This window comes from Hetaerina americana, unplaced genomic scaffold, assembly GCF_022747635.1.
Source record: "Hetaerina americana unplaced genomic scaffold, ioHetAmer1.1.p SCAF_45, whole genome shotgun sequence".
NCBI classification, from domain to species: domain Eukaryota; kingdom Metazoa; phylum Arthropoda; class Insecta; order Odonata; family Calopterygidae; genus Hetaerina; species Hetaerina americana.
This window is the reverse complement of record NW_027287041.1, coordinates 3912175-3931848: the sequence shown is the minus strand read 5'-3', so window position 1 is coordinate 3931848 and position 19674 is coordinate 3912175. Positions and strand designations below refer to the sequence as shown.

Sequence of the window (19674 nt, the reverse complement as noted above, 5' to 3'; positions counted from 1 at the left end):
TCTTAATTTCTTCAAAAGCATTAACATTATTCATTGAACCTTCTAACATCAAATGATATTGCCAGTGTTTCAATTCAAGTTTAGAGAATGTAAATTAAGGTTTTCCCTTTGACAAATTCCAAATAAACTGCGGGAGATGCTCGGTAGCTTAAGTGGCTAAAGCACTCGACCGGATATTGAGGGATCTGGGTTCGAGTCCCAGTCAAGGCGAATGATTTTTACGCTCTGAAATTGTTGCATTGAAATGCACATTAGCGGATGACTCCGTTAAAAAAAAGTTACTGTTGCGGCATCTCCCGCAGTTTCTTTGGAATTTGTCAAAGGGAAAACACCATAAGTGTTTAAAGTTGGCTTTAACCTCGTGGACAGTGGCGCCTCGCGCACGACTACGAATGCATGTGACATTGTATGTACGGTATTTCGTCATAACATCTAGTTCCTTTAAAAGCCCCAAAATTTCAGAGTTTAAGAGGACGCCTCGGTAGCTTAAGTGGCTAAAGCACTCGACCGGATATTGAGGGATCTGGGTTCGAGTCCCAGTCAAGGCGAATGATTTTTACGCTCTGAAATTGTTGCATTGAAATGCACATTAGCGGATGACTCCGTTAAAAAAAAGTTACTGTTGCGGCATCTCCCGCAGTTTCTTTGGAATTTGTCAAAAGGAAAACACCATAAGTGTTTAAAGTTGGCTTTAACCTTGTAGACAGTAGCGCCTCGCGCACGACTACGAATGCATGTGACATTGTATGTACGGTATTTCGTCATAACATCTAGTTCCTTTAAAAGCCCCAAAATTTCAGAGTTTAAGAGGACGCCTCGGTAGCTTAAGTGGCTAAAGCACTCGACCGGATATTGAGGGATCTGGGTTCGAGTCCCAGTCAAGGCGAATGATTTTTCCGCTCTGAAATTGTTGCATTGAAATGCACATTAGCGGATGACTCCGTTAAAAAAAAGATACTGTTGCGGCATCTCCCGCAGTTTCTTTGGAATTTGTCAAAGGGGAAACACCATAAGTGTTTAAAGTTGGCTTTAACCTCGTGGACAGTGGCACCTCGCGCACGACTACGAATGCATGTGACATTGTATGTACGGTATTTCGTCATAACATCTAGTTCCTTTAAAAGCCCCAAAATTTCAGAGTTTAAGAGGACGCCTCGGTAGCTTAAGTGGCTAAAGCACTCGACCGGATATTGTGGGATCTGGGTTCGAGTCCCAGTCATGGCGAATGATTTTTACGCTCTGTAATATTTGCATTGAAATGCACATTAGCGGATGACTCCGTTAAAAAAAAGTTACTGTTGCGGCATCTCCCGCAGTTTCTTTGGAATTTGTCAAAGGGAAAACACCATAAGTGTTTAAAGTTGGCTTTAACCTCGTGGACAGTGGCGCCTCGCGCACGACTACGAATGCATGTGACATTGTATGTACGGTATTTCGTCATAACATCTAGTTCCTTTAAAAGCCCCAAAATTTCAGAGTTTAAGAGGACGCCTCGGTAGCTTAAGTGGCTAAAGCACTCGACCGGATATTGTGGGATCTGGGTTCGAGTCCCAGTCAAGGCGAATGATTTTTACGCTCTGAAATATTTGCATTGAAATGCACATTAGCGGATGACTCCGTTAAAAAAAAGTTACTGTTGCGGCATCTCCCGCAGTTTCTTTGGAATTTGTCAAAAGGAAAACACCATAAGTGTTTAAAGTTGGCTTTAACCTCGTGGACAGTGGCGCCTCGCGCACAACTACGAATGCATGTGACATTGTATGTACGGTATTTCGTCATAACATCTAGTTCCTTTAAAAGCCCCAAAATTTCAGAGTTAAAGAGGACGCCTCGGTAGCTTAAGTGGCTAAAGCACTCGACCGGATATTGAGGGATCTGGGTTCGAGTCCCAGTCAAGGCGAATGATTTTTCCGCTCTGAAATTGTTGCATTGAAATGCACATTAGCGGATGACTCCGTTAAAAAAAAGATACTGTTGCGGCATCTCCCGCAGTTTCTTTGGAATTTGTCAAAGGGGAAACACCATAAGTGTTTAAAGTTGGCTTTAACCTCGTGGACAGTGGCGCCTCGCGCACGACTACGAATGCATGTGACATTGTATGTACGGTATTTCGTCATAACATCTAGTTCCTTTAAAAGCCCCAAAATTTCAGAGTTTAAGAGGACGCCTCGGTAGCTTAAGCGGCTAAAGCACTCGACCGGATATTGAGGGATCTGGGTTCGAGTCCCAGTCAAGGCAAATGATTTTTACGCTCTGAAATTGTTGCATTGAAATGCACATTAGCGGATGACTCCGTTAAAAAAAAGTTACTGTTGCGGCATCTCCCGCAGTTTCTTTGGAATTTGTCAAAGGGAAAACACCATAAGTGTTTAAAGTTGGCTTTAACCTCGTGGACAGTGGCGCCTCGCGCACGACTACGAATGCATGTGACATTGTATGCACGGTATTTCGTTATAAAATCTAGTTCCTTTAAAAGCCCCAAAATTTCAGAGTTTAAGAGGACGCCTCGGTAGCTTAAGTGGCTAAAGCACTCGACCGGATATTGAGGGATCTGGGTTCGAGTCCCAGTCAAGGCGAATGATTTTTACGCTCTGAAATTGTTGCATTGAAATGCACATTAGCGGATGACTCCGTTAAAAAAAAGTTACTGTTGCGGCATCTCCCGCAGTTTCTTTGGAATTTGTCAAAGGGAAAACACCATAAGTGTTTAAAGTTGGCTTTAACCTCGTGGACAGTGGTGCCTCGCGCACGACTACGAATGCATGTGACATTGTATGTACAGTATTTTGTCATAACATCTAGTTCCTTTAAAAGCCCCAAAATTTCAGAGTTTAAGAGGACGCCTCGGTAGCTTAAGTGGCTAAAGCACTCGACCGGATATTGAGGGATCTGGGTTCGAGTCCCAGTCAAGGCAAATGATTTTTACGCTCTGAAATTGTTGCATTGAAATGCACATTAGCGGATGACTCCGTTAAAAAAAAGTTACTGTTGCGGCATCTCCCGCAGTTTCTTTGGAATTTGTCAAAGGGAAAACACCATAAGTGTTTAAAGTTGGCTTTAACCTCGTGGACAGTGGCGCCTCGCGCACCACTACGAATGCATGTGACATTGTATGTACGGTATTTCGTCATAACATCTAGTTCCTTTAAAAGCCCCAAAATTTCAGAGTTTAAGAGGACGCCTCGGTAGCTTAAGTGGCTAAAGCACTCGACCGGATATTGTGGGATCTGGGTTCGAGTCCCAGTCAAGGCGAATGATTTTTACGCTCTGAAATATTTGCATTGAAATGCACATTAGCGGATGACTCCGTTAAAAAAAAGTTACTGTTGCGGCATCTCCCGCAGTTTCTTTGGAATTTGTCAAAAGGAAAACACCATAAGTGTTTAAAGTTGGCTTTAACCTCGTGGACAGTGGCGCCTCGCGCACAACTACGAATGCATGTGACATTGTATGTACGGTATTTCGTCATAACATCTAGTTCCTTTAAAAGCCCCAAAATTTCAGAGTTAAAGAGGACGCCTCGGTAGCTTAAGTGGCTAAAGCACTCGACCGGATATTGAGGGATCTGGGTTCGAGTCCCAGTCAAGGCGAATGATTTTTACGCTCTGAAATTGTTGCATTGAAATGCACATTAGCGGATGACTCCGTTAAAAAAAAGTTACTGTTGCGGCATCTCCCGCAGTTTCTTTGGAATTTGTCAAAGGGAAAACACCATAAGTGTTTAAAGTTGGCTTTAACCTCGTGGACAGTGGCGCCTCGCGCACGACTACGAATGCATGTGACATTGTATGTACGGTATTTCGTCATAACATCTAGTTCCTTTAAAAGCCCCAAAATTTCAGAGTTTAAGAGGACGCCTCGGTAGCTTAAGTGGCTAAAGCACTCGACCGGATATTGAGGGATCTGGGTTCGAGTCCCAGTCAAGGCGAATGATTTTTACGCTCTGAAATTGTTGCATTGAAATGCACATTAGCGGATGACTCCGTTAAAAAAAAGTTACTGTTGCGGCATCTCCCGCAGTTTCTTTGGAATTTGTCAAAGGGAAAACACCATAAGTGTTTAAAGTTGGCTTTAACCTCGTGGACAGTGGTGCCTCGCGCACGACTACGAATGCATGTGACATTGTATGTACGGTATTTTGTCATAACATCTAGTTCCTTTAAAAGCCCCAAAATTTCAGAGTTTAAGAGGACGCCTCGGTAGCTTAAGTGGCTAAAGCACTCGACCGGATATTGAGGGATCTGGGTTCGAGTCCCAGTCAAGGCGAATGATTTTTACGCTCTGAAATTGTTGCATTGAAATGCACATTAGCGGATGACTCCGTTAAAAAAAAGTTACTGTTGCGGCATCTCCCACAGTTTCTTTGGAATTTGTCAAAGGGAAAACACCATAAGTGTTTAAAGTTGGCTTTAACCTCGTGGACAGTGGTGCCTCGCGCACGACTACGAATGCATGTGACATTGTATGTACGGTATTTTGTCATAACATCTAGTTCCTTTAAAAGCCCCAAAATTTCAGAGTTTAAGAGGACGCCTCGGTAGCTTAAGTGGCTAAAGCACTCGACCGGATATTGAGGGATCTGGGTTCGAGTCCCAGTCAAGGCGAATGATTTTTACGCTCTGAAATTGTTGCATTGAAATGCACATTAGCGGATGACTCCGTTAAAAAAAAGTTACTGTTGCGGCATCTCCCGCAGTTTCTTTGGAATTTGTCAAAGGGAAAACACCATAAGTGTTTAAAGTTGGCTTTAACCTCGTGGACAGTGGCGCCTCGCGCACGACTACGAATGCATGTGACATTGTATGTACGGTATTTCGTCATAACATCTAGTTCCTTTAAAAGCCCCAAAATTTCAGAGTTTAAGAGGACGCCTCGGTAGCTTATGTGGCTAAAGCACTCGACCGGATATTGTGGGATCTGGGTTCGAGTCCCAGTCAAGGCGAATGATTTTTACGCTCTGAAATATTTGCATTGAAATGCACATTAGCGGATGACTCCGTTAAAAAAAAGTTACTGTTGCGGCATCTCCCGCAATTTCTTTGGAATTTGTCAAAGGGAAAACACCATAAGTGTTTAAAGTTGGCTTTAACCTCGTGGACAGTGGCGCCTCGCGCACGACTACGAATGCATGTGACATTGTATGCACGGTATTTCGTTATAAAATCTAGTTCCTTTAAAAGCCCCAAAATTTCAGAGTTTAAGAGGACGCCTCGATAGCTTAAGTGGCTAAAGCACTCGACCGGATATTGAGGGATCTGGGTTCGAGTCCCAGTCAAGGCGAATGATTTTTACGCTCTGAAATTGTTGCATTGAAATGCACATTAGCGGATGACTCCGTTAAAAAAAAGTTACTGTTGCGGCATCTCCCGCAGTTTCTTTGGAATTTGTCAAAAGGAAAACACCATAAGTGTTTAAAGTTGGCTTTAACCTCGTGGACAGTGGCGCCTCGCGCACAACTACGAATGCATGTGACATTGTATGTACGGTATTTTGTCATAACATCTAGTTCCTTTAAAAGCCCCAAAATTTCAGAGTTTAAGAGGACGCCTCGGTAGCTTAAGTGGCTAAAGCACTCGACCGGATATTGAGGGATCTGGGTTCGAGTCCCAGTCAAGGCAAATGATTTTTACGCTCTGAAATTGTTGCATTGAAATGCACATTAGCGGATGACTCCGTTAAAAAAAAGTTACTGTTGCGGCATCTCCCGCAGTTTCTTTGGAATTTGTCAAAAGGAAAACACCATAAGTGTTTAAAGTTGGCTTTAACCTCGTGGACAGTGGCGCCTCGCGCACAACTACGAATGCATGTGACATTGTATGTACGGTATTTCGTCATAACATCTAGTTCCTTTAAAAGCCCCAAAATTTCAGAGTTAAAGAGGACGCCTCGGTAGCTTAAGTGGCTAAAGCACTCGACCGGATATTGAGGGATCTGGGTTCGAGTCCCAGTCAAGGCGAATGATTTTTACGCTCTGAAATTGTTGCATTGAAATGCACATTAGCGGATGACTCCGTTAAAAAAAAGTTACTGTTGCGGCATCTCCCGCAGTTTCTTTGGAATTTGTCAAAGGGAAAACACCATAAGTGTTTAAAGTTGGCTTTAACCTCGTGGACAGTGGCGCCTCGCGCACGACTACGAATGCATGTGACATTGTATGTACGGTATTTCGTCATAACATCTAGTTCCTTTAAAAGCCCCAAAATTTCAGAGTTTAAGAGGACGCCTCGGTAGCTTAAGTGGCTAAAGCACTCGACCGGATATTGAGGGATCTGGGTTCGAGTCCCAGTCAAGGCGAATGATTTTTACGCTCTGAAATTGTTGCATTGAAATGCACATTAGCGGATGACTCCGTTAAAAAAAAGTTACTGTTGCGGCATCTCCCGCAGTTTCTTTGGAATTTGTCAAAGGGAAAACACCATAAGTGTTTAAAGTTGGCTTTAACCTCGTGGACAGTGGCGCCTCGCGCACGACTACGAATGCATGTGACATTGTATGTATGGTATTTCGTCATAACATCTAGTTCCTTTAAAAGCCCCAAAATTTCAGAGTTTAAGAGGACGCCTCGGTAGCTTAAGCGGCTAAAGCACTCGACCGGATATTGAGGGATCTGGGTTCGAGTCCCAGTCAAGGCGAATGATTTTTACGCTCTGAAATTGTTGCATTGAAATGCACATTAGCGGATGACTCCGTTAAAAAAAAGTTACTGTTGCGGCATCTCCCGCAGTTTCTTTGGAATTTGTCAAAGGGAAAACACCATAAGTGTTTAAAGTTGGCTTTAACCTCGTGGATAGTGGTGCCTCGCGCACGACTACGAATGCATGTGACATTGTATGTACGGTATTTTGTCATAACATCTAGTTCCTTTAAAAGCCCCAAAATTTCAGAGTTTAAGAGGACGCCTCGGTAGCTTAAGTGGCTAAAGCACTTGACCGGATATTGAGGGATCTGGGTTCGAGTCCCAGTCAAGGCGAATGATTTTTACGCTCTGAAATTGTTGCATTGAAATGCACATTAGCGGATGACTCCGTTAAAAAAAAGTTACTGTTGCGGCATCTCCCGCAGTTTCTTTGGAATTTGTCAAAGGGAAAACACCATAAGTGTTTAAAGTTGGCTTTAACCTCGTGGACAGTGGCGCCTCGCGCACGACTACGAATGCATGTGACATTGTATTTACGGTATTTCGTCATAACATCTAGTTCCTTTAAAAGCCCCAAAATTTCAGAGTTTAAGAGGACGCCTCGGTAGCTTAAGTGGCTAAAGCACTCGACCGGATATTGTGGGATCTGGGTTCGAGTCCCAGTCAAGGCGAATGATTTTTACGCTCTGAAATATTTGCATTGAAATGCACATTAGCGGATGACTCCGTTAAAAAAAAGTTACTGTTGCGGCATCTCCCGCAGTTTCTTTGGAATTTGTCAAAAGGAAAACACCATAAGTGTTTAAAGTTGGCTTTAACCTCGTGGACAGTGGCGCCTCGTGCACAACTACGAATGCATGTGACATTGTATGTATGATATTTCGTCATAACATCTAGTTCCTTTAAAAGCTCCAAAATTTCAGAGTTTAAGAGGACGCCTTGGTAGCTTAAGTGGCTAAAGCACTCGACCGGATATTGAGGGATCTGGGATCGAGTCCCAGTCAAGGCGAATGATTTTTACGCTCTGAAATTGTTGAATTGAAATGCAAATTAGCGGATGACTCCGTTAAAAAAAAGTTACTGTTGCGGCATCTCCCGCAGTTTGTTTGGAATTTGTCAAAGGGAAAACACCATAAGTGTTTAAAGTTGGCTTTAACCTCGTGGACAGTGGTGCCTCGCGCACGACTACGAATGCATGTGACATTGTATGTACGGTATTTCGTCATAACATCTAGTTCCTTTAAAAGCCCCAAAATTTCAGAGTTTAAGAGGACGCCTCGGTAGCTTAAGTGGCTAAAGCACTCGACCGGATATTGAGGGATCTGGGTTCGAGTCCCAGTCAAGGCGAATGATTTTTACGCTCTGAAATTGTTGCATTGAAATGCACATTAGCGGATGACTCCGTTAAAAAAAAGTTAATGTTGCGGCATCTCCCGCAGTTTCTTTGGAATTTGTCAAAGGGAAAACACCATAAGTGTTTAAAGTTGGCTTTAACCTCGTGGACAGTGGTGCCTCGCGCACAACTACGAATGCATGTGACATTGTATGTACGGTATTTCGTCATAACATCTAGTTCCTTTAAAAGCCCCAAAATTTCAGAGTTTAAGAGGACGCCTTGGTAGCTTAAGTGGCTAAAGCACTCGACCGGATATTGTGGGATCTGGGTTCGAGTCCCAGTCAAGGCGAATGATTTTTACGCTCTGAAATTGTTGCATTGAAATGCACATTAGCGGATGACTCCGTTAAAAAAAAGTTACTGTTGCGGCATCTCCCGCAGTTTCTTTGGAATTTGTCAAAGGGAAAACACCATAAGTGTTTAAAGTTGGCTTTAACCTCGTGGACAGTGGTGCCTCGCGCACGACTACGAATGCATGTGACATTGTATGTACGGTATTTCGTCATAACATCTAGTTCCTTTAAAAGCCCCAAAATTTCAGAGTTTAAGAGGACGCCTCGGTAGCTTAAGTGGCTAAAGCACTCGACCGGATATTGAGGGATCTGGGTTCGAGTCCCAGTCAAGGCAAATGATTTTTACGCTCTGAAATTTTTGCATTGAAATGCACATTAGCGGATGACACCGTTAAAAAAAAGTTACTATTGCGGCATCTCCCGCAGTTTCTTTGGAATTTGTCAAAGGGAAAACACCATAAGTGTTTAAAGTTGGCTTTAACCTCGTGGACAGTGGTGCCTCGCGCACGACTACGAATGCATGTGACATTGTATGTACAGTATTTCGTTATAAAATCTAGTTCCTTTAAAAGCCCCAAAATTTCAGAGTTTAAGAGGACGCCTCGGTAGCTTAAGTGGCTAAAGCACCCGACCGGATATTGAGGGATCTGGGTTCGAGTCCCAGTCAAGGCGAATGATTTTTACGCTCTGAAATTGTTGCATTGAAATGCACATTAGCGGATGACTCCGTTAAAAAAAAGTTACTGTTGCGGCATCTCCCGCAGTTTCTTTGGAATTTGTCAAAGGGAAAACACCATAAGTGTTTAAAGTTGGCTTTAACCTCGTGGACAGTGGTGCCTCGCGCACGACTACGAATGCATGTGACATTGTATGTACGGTATTTCGTCATAACATCAAGTTCCTTTAAAAGCCCCAAAATTTCAGAGTTTAAGAGGATGCCTCGGTAGCTTAAGTGGCTAAAGCACTCGACCGGATATTGAGGGATCTGGGTTCGAGTCCCAGTCAAGGCAAATGATTTTTACGCTCTGAAATTTTTGCATTGAAATGCACATTAGCGGATGACACCGTTAAAAAAAAGTTACTGTTGCGGCATCTCCCGCAGTTTCTTTGGAATTTGTCAAAGGGAAAACACCATAAGTGTTTAAAGTTGGCTTTAACCTCGTGGACAGTGGTGCCTCGCGCACGACTACGAATGCATGTGACATTGTATGTACGGTATTTTGTCATAACATCTAGTTCCTTTAAAAGCCCCAAAATTTCAGAGTTTAAGAGGACGCCTTGGTAGCTTAAGTGGCTAAAGCACTCGACCGGATATTGAGGGATCTGGGTTCGAGTCCCAGTCAAGGCGAATGATTTTTACGCTCTGAAATTGTTGAATTGAAATGCAAATTAGCGGATGACTCCGTTAAAAAAAAGTTACTGTTTCGGCATCTCCCGCAGTTTCTTTGGAATTTGTCATAGGGAAAACACCATAAGTGTTTAAAGTTGGCTTTAACCTCGTGGACAGTGGCGCCTCGCGCACAACTACGAATGCATGTGACATTGTATGTACGGTATTTCGTCATAACATCTAGTTCCTTTAAAAGCCCCAAAATTTCAGAGTTTAAGAGGACGCCTTGGTAGCTTAAGTGGCTAAAGCACTCGACCGGATATTGTGGGATCTGGGTTCGAGTCCCAGTCAAGGCGAATGATTTTTACGCTCTGAAATTGTTGCATTGAAATGCACATTAGCGGATGACTCCGTTAAAAAAAAGTTACTGTTGCGGCATCTCCCGCAGTTTCTTTGGAATTTGTCAAAGGGAAAACACCATAAGTGTTTAAAGTTGGCTTTAACCTCGTGGACAGTGGTGCCTCGCGCACGACTACGAATGCATGTGACATTGTATGTACGGTATTTCGTCATAACATCTAGTTCCTTTAAAAGCCCCAAAATTTCACAGTTTAAGAGGACGCCTCGGTAGCTTAAGTGGCTAAAGCACTCGACCGGATATTGAGGGATCTGGGTTCGAGTCCCAGTCAAGGCAAATGATTTTTACGCTCTGAAATTTTTGCATTGAAATGCACATTAGCGGATGACACCGTTAAAAAAAAGTTACTGTTGCGGCATCTCCCGCAGTTTCTTTGGAATTTGTCAAAGGGAAAACACCATAAGTGTTTAAAGTTGGCTTTAACCTCGTGGACAGTGGTGCCTCGCGCACGACTACGAATGCATGTGACATTGTATGTACGGTATTTTGTCATAACATCTAGTTCCTTTAAAAGCCCCAAAATTTCAGAGTTTAAGAGGACGCCTCGGTAGCTTAAGTGGCTAAAGCACTCGACCGGATATTGAGGGATCTGGGTTCGAGTCCCAGTCAAGGCAAATGATTTTTACGCTCTGAAATTGTTGCATTGAAATGCACATTAGCGGATGACTCCGTTAAAAAAAAGTTACTGTTGCGGCATCTCCCGCAGTTTCTTTGGAATTTGTCAAAGGGAAAACAACATAAGTGTTTAAAGTTGGCTTTAACCTCGTGGACAGTGGTGCCTCGCACACGACTACGAATGCATGTGACATTGTATGTACGGTATTTCGTCATAACATCTAGTTCTTTTAAAAGCCCCAAAATTTCAGAGTTTAAGAGGATGCCTCGGTAGCTTAAGTGGCTAAAGCACTCGACCGGATATTGTGGGATCTGGGTTCGAGTCCAAGTCAAGGCGAATGATTTTTACGCTCTGAAATATTTGCATTGAAATGCACATTAGCGGATGACTCCGTTAAAAAAAAGTTACTGTTGCGGCATCTCCCGCAGTTTCTTTGGAATTTGTCAAAAGGAAAACACCATAAGTGTTTAAAGTTGGCTTTAACCTCGTGGACAGTGGCGCCTCGCGCACAACTACGAATGCATGTGACATTGTATGTATGGTATTTCGTCATAACATCTAGTTCCTTTAAAAGCCCCAAAATTTCAGAGTTTAAGAGGACGCCTTGGTAGCTTAAGTGGCTAAAGCACTCGACCGGATATTGAGGGATCTGGGTTCGAGTCCCAGTCAAGGCGAATGATTTTTACGCTCTGAAATTGTTGAATTGAAATGCAAATTAGCGGATGACTCCGTTAAAAAAAGTTACTGTTTCGGCATCTCCCACAGTTTCTTTGGAATTTGTCATAGGGAAAACACCATAAGTGTTTAAAGTTGGCTTTAACCTCGTGGACAGTGGCGCCTCGCGCACGACTACGAATGCATGTGACATTGTATGTACGGTATTTCGTCATAACATCTAGTTCCTTTAAAAGCCCCAAAATTTCAGAGTTTAAGAGGACGCCTCGGTAGCTTAAGTGGCTAAAGCACTAGACCGGATATTGTGGGATCTGGGTTCGAGTCCCAGTCAAGGCGAATGATTTTTACGCTCTGAAATATTTGCATTGAAATGCACATTAGCGGATGACTCCGTTAAAAAAAAGTTACTGTTGCGGCATCTCCCGCTGTTTCTTTGGAATTTGTCAAAAGGAAAACACCATAAGTGTTTAAAACTGGCTTTAACCTCGTGGACAGTGGCGCCTCGCGCACAACTACGAATGCATGTGACATTGTATGTACGGTATTTCGTCATAACATCTAGTTCCTTTAAAAGCCCCAAAATTTCAGAGTTAAAGAGGACGCCTCGGTAGCTTAAGTGGCTAAAGCACTCGACCGGATATTGAGGGATCTGGGTTCGAGTCCCAGTCAAGGCGAATGATTTTTCCGCTCTGAAATTGTTGCATTGAAATGCACATTAGCGGATGACTCCGTTAAAAAAAAGTTACTGTTGCGGCATCTCCCGCAGTTTCTTTGGAATTTGTCAAAGGGGAAACACCATAAGTGTTTAAAGTTGGCTTTAACCTCGTGGACAGTGGCACCTCGCGCACGACTACGAATGCATGTGACATTGTATGTACGGTATTTCGTCATAACATCTAGTTCCTTTAAAAGCCCCAAAATTTCAGAGTTTAAGAGGACGCCTCGGTAGCTTATGTGGCTAAAGCACTCGACCGGATATTGTGGGATCTGGGTTCGAGTCCCAGTCATGGCGAATGATTTTTACGCTCTGAAATATTTGCATTGAAATGCACATTAGCGGATGACTCCGTTAAAAAAAAGTTACTGTTGCGGCATCTCCCGCAATTTCTTTGGAATTTGTCAAAGGGAAAACACCATAAGTGTTTAAAGTTGGCTTTAACCTCGTGGACAGTGGCGCCTCGCGCACGACTACGAATGCATGTGACATTGTATGCACGGTATTTCGTTATAAAATCTAGTTCCTTTAAAAGCCCCAAAATTTCAGAGTTTAAGAGGACGCCTCGATAGCTTAAGTGGCTAAAGCACTCGACCGGATATTGAGGGATCTGGGTTCGAGTCCCAGTCAAGGCGAATGATTTTTACGCTCTGAAATTGTTGCATTGAAATGCACATTAGCGGATGACTCCGTTAAAAAAAAGTTACTGTTGCGGCATCTCCCGCAGTTTCTTTGGAATTTGTCAAAAGGAAAACACCATAAGTGTTTAAAGTTGGCTTTAACCTCGTGGACAGTGGCGCCTCGCGCACAACTACGAATGCATGTGACATTGTATGTACGGTATTTTGTCATAACATCTAGTTCCTTTAAAAGCCCCAAAATTTCAGAGTTTAAGAGGACGCCTCGGTAGCTTAAGTGGCTAAAGCACTCGACCGGATATTGAGGGATCTGGGTTCGAGTCCCAGTCAAGGCAAATGATTTTTACGCTCTGAAATTGTTGCATTGAAATGCACATTAGCGGATGACTCCGTTAAAAAAAAGTTACTGTTGCGGCATCTCCCGCAGTTTCTTTGGAATTTGTCAAAAGGAAAACACCATAAGTGTTTAAAGTTGGCTTTAACCTCGTGGACAGTGGCGCCTCGCGCACAACTACGAATGCATGTGACATTGTATGTACGGTATTTCGTCATAACATCTAGTTCCTTTAAAAGCCCCAAAATTTCAGAGTTAAAGAGGACGCCTCGGTAGCTTAAGTGGCTAAAGCACTCGACCGGATATTGAGGGATCTGGGTTCGAGTCCCAGTCAAGGCGAATGATTTTTACGCTCTGAAATTGTTGCATTGAAATGCACATTAGCGGATGACTCCGTTAAAAAAAAGTTACTGTTGCGGCATCTCCCGCAGTTTCTTTGGAATTTGTCAAAGGGAAAACACCATAAGTGTTTAAAGTTGGCTTTAACCTCGTGGACAGTGGCGCCTCGCGCACGACTACGAATGCATGTGACATTGTATGTACGGTATTTCGTCATAACATCTAGTTCCTTTAAAAGCCCCAAAATTTCAGAGTTTAAGAGGACGCCTCGGTAGCTTAAGTGGCTAAAGCACTCGACCGGATATTGAGGGATCTGGGTTCGAGTCCCAGTCAAGGCGAATGATTTTTACGCTCTGAAATTGTTGCATTGAAATGCACATTAGCGGATGACTCCGTTAAAAAAAAGTTACTGTTGCGGCATCTCCCGCAGTTTCTTTGGAATTTGTCAAAGGGAAAACACCATAAGTGTTTAAAGTTGGCTTTAACCTCGTGGACAGTGGCGCCTCGCGCACGACTACGAATGCATGTGACATTGTATGTATGGTATTTCGTCATAACATCTAGTTCCTTTAAAAGCCCCAAAATTTCAGAGTTTAAGAGGACGCCTCGGTAGCTTAAGCGGCTAAAGCACTCGACCGGATATTGAGGGATCTGGGTTCGAGTCCCAGTCAAGGCGAATGATTTTTACGCTCTGAAATTGTTGCATTGAAATGCACATTAGCGGATGACTCCGTTAAAAAAAAGTTACTGTTGCGGCATCTCCCGCAGTTTCTTTGGAATTTGTCAAAGGGAAAACACCATAAGTGTTTAAAGTTGGCTTTAACCTCGTGGATAGTGGTGCCTCGCGCACGACTACGAATGCATGTGACATTGTATGTACGGTATTTTGTCATAACATCTAGTTCCTTTAAAAGCCCCAAAATTTCAGAGTTTAAGAGGACGCCTCGGTAGCTTAAGTGGCTAAAGCACTTGACCGGATATTGAGGGATCTGGGTTCGAGTCCCAGTCAAGGCGAATGATTTTTACGCTCTGAAATTGTTGCATTGAAATGCACATTAGCGGATGACTCCGTTAAAAAAAAGTTACTGTTGCGGCATCTCCCGCAGTTTCTTTGGAATTTGTCAAAGGGAAAACACCATAAGTGTTTAAAGTTGGCTTTAACCTCGTGGACAGTGGCGCCTCGCGCACGACTACGAATGCATGTGACATTGTATTTACGGTATTTCGTCATAACATCTAGTTCCTTTAAAAGCCCCAAAATTTCAGAGTTTAAGAGGACGCCTCGGTAGCTTAAGTGGCTAAAGCACTCGACCGGATATTGTGGGATCTGGGTTCGAGTCCCAGTCAAGGCGAATGATTTTTACGCTCTGAAATATTTGCATTGAAATGCACATTAGCGGATGACTCCGTTAAAAAAAAGTTACTGTTGCGGCATCTCCCGCAGTTTCTTTGGAATTTGTCAAAAGGAAAACACCATAAGTGTTTAAAGTTGGCTTTAACCTCGTGGACAGTGGCGCCTCGTGCACAACTACGAATGCATGTGACATTGTATGTATGATATTTCGTCATAACATCTAGTTCCTTTAAAAGCTCCAAAATTTCAGAGTTTAAGAGGACGCCTTGGTAGCTTAAGTGGCTAAAGCACTCGACCGGATATTGAGGGATCTGGGATCGAGTCCCAGTCAAGGCGAATGATTTTTACGCTCTGAAATTGTTGAATTGAAATGCAAATTAGCGGATGACTCCGTTAAAAAAAAGTTACTGTTGCGGCATCTCCCGCAGTTTGTTTGGAATTTGTCAAAGGGAAAACACCATAAGTGTTTAAAGTTGGCTTTAACCTCGTGGACAGTGGTGCCTCGCGCACGACTACGAATGCATGTGACATTGTATGTACGGTATTTCGTCATAACATCTAGTTCCTTTAAAAGCCCCAAAATTTCAGAGTTTAAGAGGACGCCTCGGTAGCTTAAGTGGCTAAAGCACTCGACCGGATATTGAGGGATCTGGGTTCGAGTCCCAGTCAAGGCGAATGATTTTTACGCTCTGAAATTGTTGCATTGAAATGCACATTAGCGGATGACTCCGTTAAAAAAAAGTTAATGTTGCGGCATCTCCCGCAGTTTCTTTGGAATTTGTCAAAGGGAAAACACCATAAGTGTTTAAAGTTGGCTTTAACCTCGTGGACAGTGGTGCCTCGCGCACAACTACGAATGCATGTGACATTGTATGTACGGTATTTCGTCATAACATCTAGTTCCTTTAAAAGCCCCAAAATTTCAGAGTTTAAGAGGACGCCTTGGTAGCTTAAGTGGCTAAAGCACTCGACCGGATATTGTGGGATCTGGGTTCGAGTCCCAGTCAAGGCGAATGATTTTTACGCTCTGAAATTGTTGCATTGAAATGCACATTAGCGGATGACTCCGTTAAAAAAAAGTTACTGTTGCGGCATCTCCCGCAGTTTCTTTGGAATTTGTCAAAGGGAAAACACCATAAGTGTTTAAAGTTGGCTTTAACCTCGTGGACAGTGGTGCCTCGCGCACGACTACGAATGCATGTGACATTGTATGTACGGTATTTCGTCATAACATCTAGTTCCTTTAAAAGCCCCAAAATTTCAGAGTTTAAGAGGACGCCTCGGTAGCTTAAGTGGCTAAAGCACTCGACCGGATATTGAGGGATCTGGGTTCGAGTCCCAGTCAAGGCAAATGATTTTTACGCTCTGAAATTTTTGCATTGAAATGCACATTAGCGGATGACACCGTTAAAAAAAAGTTACTATTGCGGCATCTCCCGCAGTTTCTTTGGAATTTGTCAAAGGGAAAACACCATAAGTGTTTAAAGTTGGCTTTAACCTCGTGGACAGTGGTGCCTCGCGCACGACTACGAATGCATGTGACATTGTATGTACAGTATTTCGTTATAAAATCTAGTTCCTTTAAAAGCCCCAAAATTTCAGAGTTTAAGAGGACGCCTCGGTAGCTTAAGTGGCTAAAGCACCCGACCGGATATTGAGGGATCTGGGTTCGAGTCCCAGTCAAGGCGAATGATTTTTACGCTCTGAAATTGTTGCATTGAAATGCACATTAGCGGATGACTCCGTTAAAAAAAAGTTACTGTTGCGGCATCTCCCGCAGTTTCTTTGGAATTTGTCAAAGGGAAAACACCATAAGTGTTTAAAGTTGGCTTTAACCTCGTGGACAGTGGTGCCTCGCGCACGACTACGAATGCATGTGACATTGTATGTACGGTATTTCGTCATAACATCAAGTTCCTTTAAAAGCCCCAAAATTTCAGAGTTTAAGAGGATGCCTCGGTAGCTTAAGTGGCTAAAGCACTCGACCGGATATTGAGGGATCTGGGTTCGAGTCCCAGTCAAGGCAAATGATTTTTACGCTCTGAAATTTTTGCATTGAAATGCACATTAGCGGATGACACCGTTAAAAAAAAGTTACTGTTGCGGCATCTCCCGCAGTTTCTTTGGAATTTGTCAAAGGGAAAACACCATAAGTGTTTAAAGTTGGCTTTAACCTCGTGGACAGTGGTGCCTCGCGCACGACTACGAATGCATGTGACATTGTATGTACGGTATTTTGTCATAACATCTAGTTCCTTTAAAAGCCCCAAAATTTCAGAGTTTAAGAGGACGCCTTGGTAGCTTAAGTGGCTAAAGCACTCGACCGGATATTGAGGGATCTGGGTTCGAGTCCCAGTCAAGGCGAATGATTTTTACGCTCTGAAATTGTTGAATTGAAATGCAAATTAGCGGATGACTCCGTTAAAAAAAAGTTACTGTTTCGGCATCTCCCGCAGTTTCTTTGGAATTTGTCATAGGGAAAACACCATAAGTGTTTAAAGTTGGCTTTAACCTCGTGGACAGTGGCGCCTCGCGCACAACTACGAATGCATGTGACATTGTATGTACGGTATTTCGTCATAACATCTAGTTCCTTTAAAAGCCCCAAAATTTCAGAGTTTAAGAGGACGCCTTGGTAGCTTAAGTGGCTAAAGCACTCGACCGGATATTGTGGGATCTGGGTTCGAGTCCCAGTCAAGGCGAATGATTTTTACGCTCTGAAATTGTTGCATTGAAATGCACATTAGCGGATGACTCCGTTAAAAAAAAGTTACTGTTGCGGCATCTCCCGCAGTTTCTTTGGAATTTGTCAAAGGGAAAACACCATAAGTGTTTAAAGTTGGCTTTAACCTCGTGGACAGTGGTGCCTCGCGCACGACTACGAATGCATGTGACATTGTATGTACGGTATTTCGTCATAACATCTAGTTCCTTTAAAAGCCCCAAAATTTCACAGTTTAAGAGGACGCCTCGGTAGCTTAAGTGGCTAAAGCACTCGACCGGATATTGAGGGATCTGGGTTCGAGTCCCAGTCAAGGCAAATGATTTTTACGCTCTGAAATTTTTGCATTGAAATGCACATTAGCGGATGACACCGTTAAAAAAAAGTTACTGTTGCGGCATCTCCCGCAGTTTCTTTGGAATTTGTCAAAGGGAAAACACCATAAGTGTTTAAAGTTGGCTTTAACCTCGTGGACAGTGGTGCCTCGCGCACGACTACGAATGCATGTGACATTGTATGTACGGTATTTTGTCATAACATCTAGTTCCTTTAAAAGCCCCAAAATTTCAGAGTTTAAGAGGACGCCTCGGTAGCTTAAGTGGCTAAAGCACTCGACCGGATATTGAGGGATCTGGGTTCGAGTCCCAGTCAAGGCAAATGATTTTTACGCTCTGAAATTGTTGCATTGAAATGCACATTAGCGGATGACTCCGTTAAAAAAAAGTTACTGTTGCGGCATCTCCCGCAGTTTCTTTGGAATTTGTCAAAGGGAAAACAACATAAGTGTTTAAAGTTGGCTTTAACCTCGTGGACAGTGGTGCCTCGCACACGACTACGAATGCATGTGACATTGTATGTACGGTATTTCGTCATAACATCTAGTTCTTTTAAAAGCCCCAAAATTTCAGAGTTTAAGAGGATGCCTCGGTAGCTTAAGTGGCTAAAGCACTCGACCGGATATTGTGGGATCTGGGTTCGAGTCCAAGTCAAGGCGAATGATTTTTACGCTCTGAAATATTTGCATTGAAATGCACATTAGCGGATGACTCCGTTAAAAAAAAGTTACTGTTGCGGCATCTCCCGCAGTTTCTTTGGAATTTGTCAAAAGGAAAACACCATAAGTGTTTAAAGTTGGCTTTAACCTCGTGGACAGTGGCGCCTCGCGCACAACTACGAATGCATGTGACATTGTATGTATGGTATTTCGTCATAACATCTAGTTCCTTTAAAAGCCCCAAAATTTCAGAGTTTAAGAGGACGCCTTGGTAGCTTAAGTGGCTAAAGCACTCGACCGGATATTGAGGGATCTGGGTTCGAGTCCCAGTCAAGGCGAATGATTTTTACGCTCTGAAATTGTTGAATTGAAATGCAAATTAGCGGATGACTCCGTTAAAAAAAGTTACTGTTTCGGCATCTCCCACAGTTTCTTTGGAATTTGTCATAGGGAAAACACCATAAGTGTTTAAAGTTGGCTTTAACCTCGTGGACAGTGGCGCCTCGCGCACGACTACGAATGCATGTGACATTGTATGTACGGTATTTCGTCATAACATCTAGTTCCTTTAAAAGCCCCAAAATTTCAGAGTTTAAGAGGACGCCTCGGTAGCTTAAGTGGCTAAAGCACTAGACCGGATATTGTGGGATCTGGGTTCGAGTCCCAGTCAAGGCGAATGATTTTTACGCTCTGAAATATTTGCATTGAAATGCACATTAGCGGATGACTCCGTTAAAAAAAAGTTACTGTTGCGGCATCTCCCGCTGTTTCTTTGGAATTTGTCAAAAGGAAAACACCATAAGTGTTTAAAACTGGCTTTAACCTCGTGGACAGTGGCGCCTCGCGCACAACTACGAATGCATGTGACATTGTATGTACGGTATTTCGTCATAACATCTAGTTCCTTTAAAAGCCCCAAAATTTCAGAGTTTAAGAGGACGCCTTGGTAGCTTAAGTGGCTAAAGCACTCGACCGGATATTGTGGGATCTGGGTTCGAGTCCCAGTCAAGGCAAATGATTTTTACGCTCTGAAATTGTTGCATTGAAATGCACATTAGCGGATGACTCCGTTAAAAAAAAGTTACTGTTGCGGCATCTCCCGCAGTTTCTTTGGAATTTGTCAAAGGGAAAACCCCATAAGTGTTTAAAGTTGGCTTTAACCTCGTGGACAGTGGCGCCTCGCGCACGACTACGAATGCATGTGACATTGTAT

The 19674-nt window shown here is 43.2% G+C and overlaps 1 protein-coding gene across 1 annotated transcript in view; it reads right to left on the bottom strand.

Moving 5' to 3' along the window:
• Positions 1–19674, bottom strand: part of LOC139693218 (zinc finger protein OZF-like) — a 98760-nt gene that overhangs the window by 24828 nt on the left and 54258 nt on the right. The gene's annotated exons all lie outside the window — the stretch shown is intronic.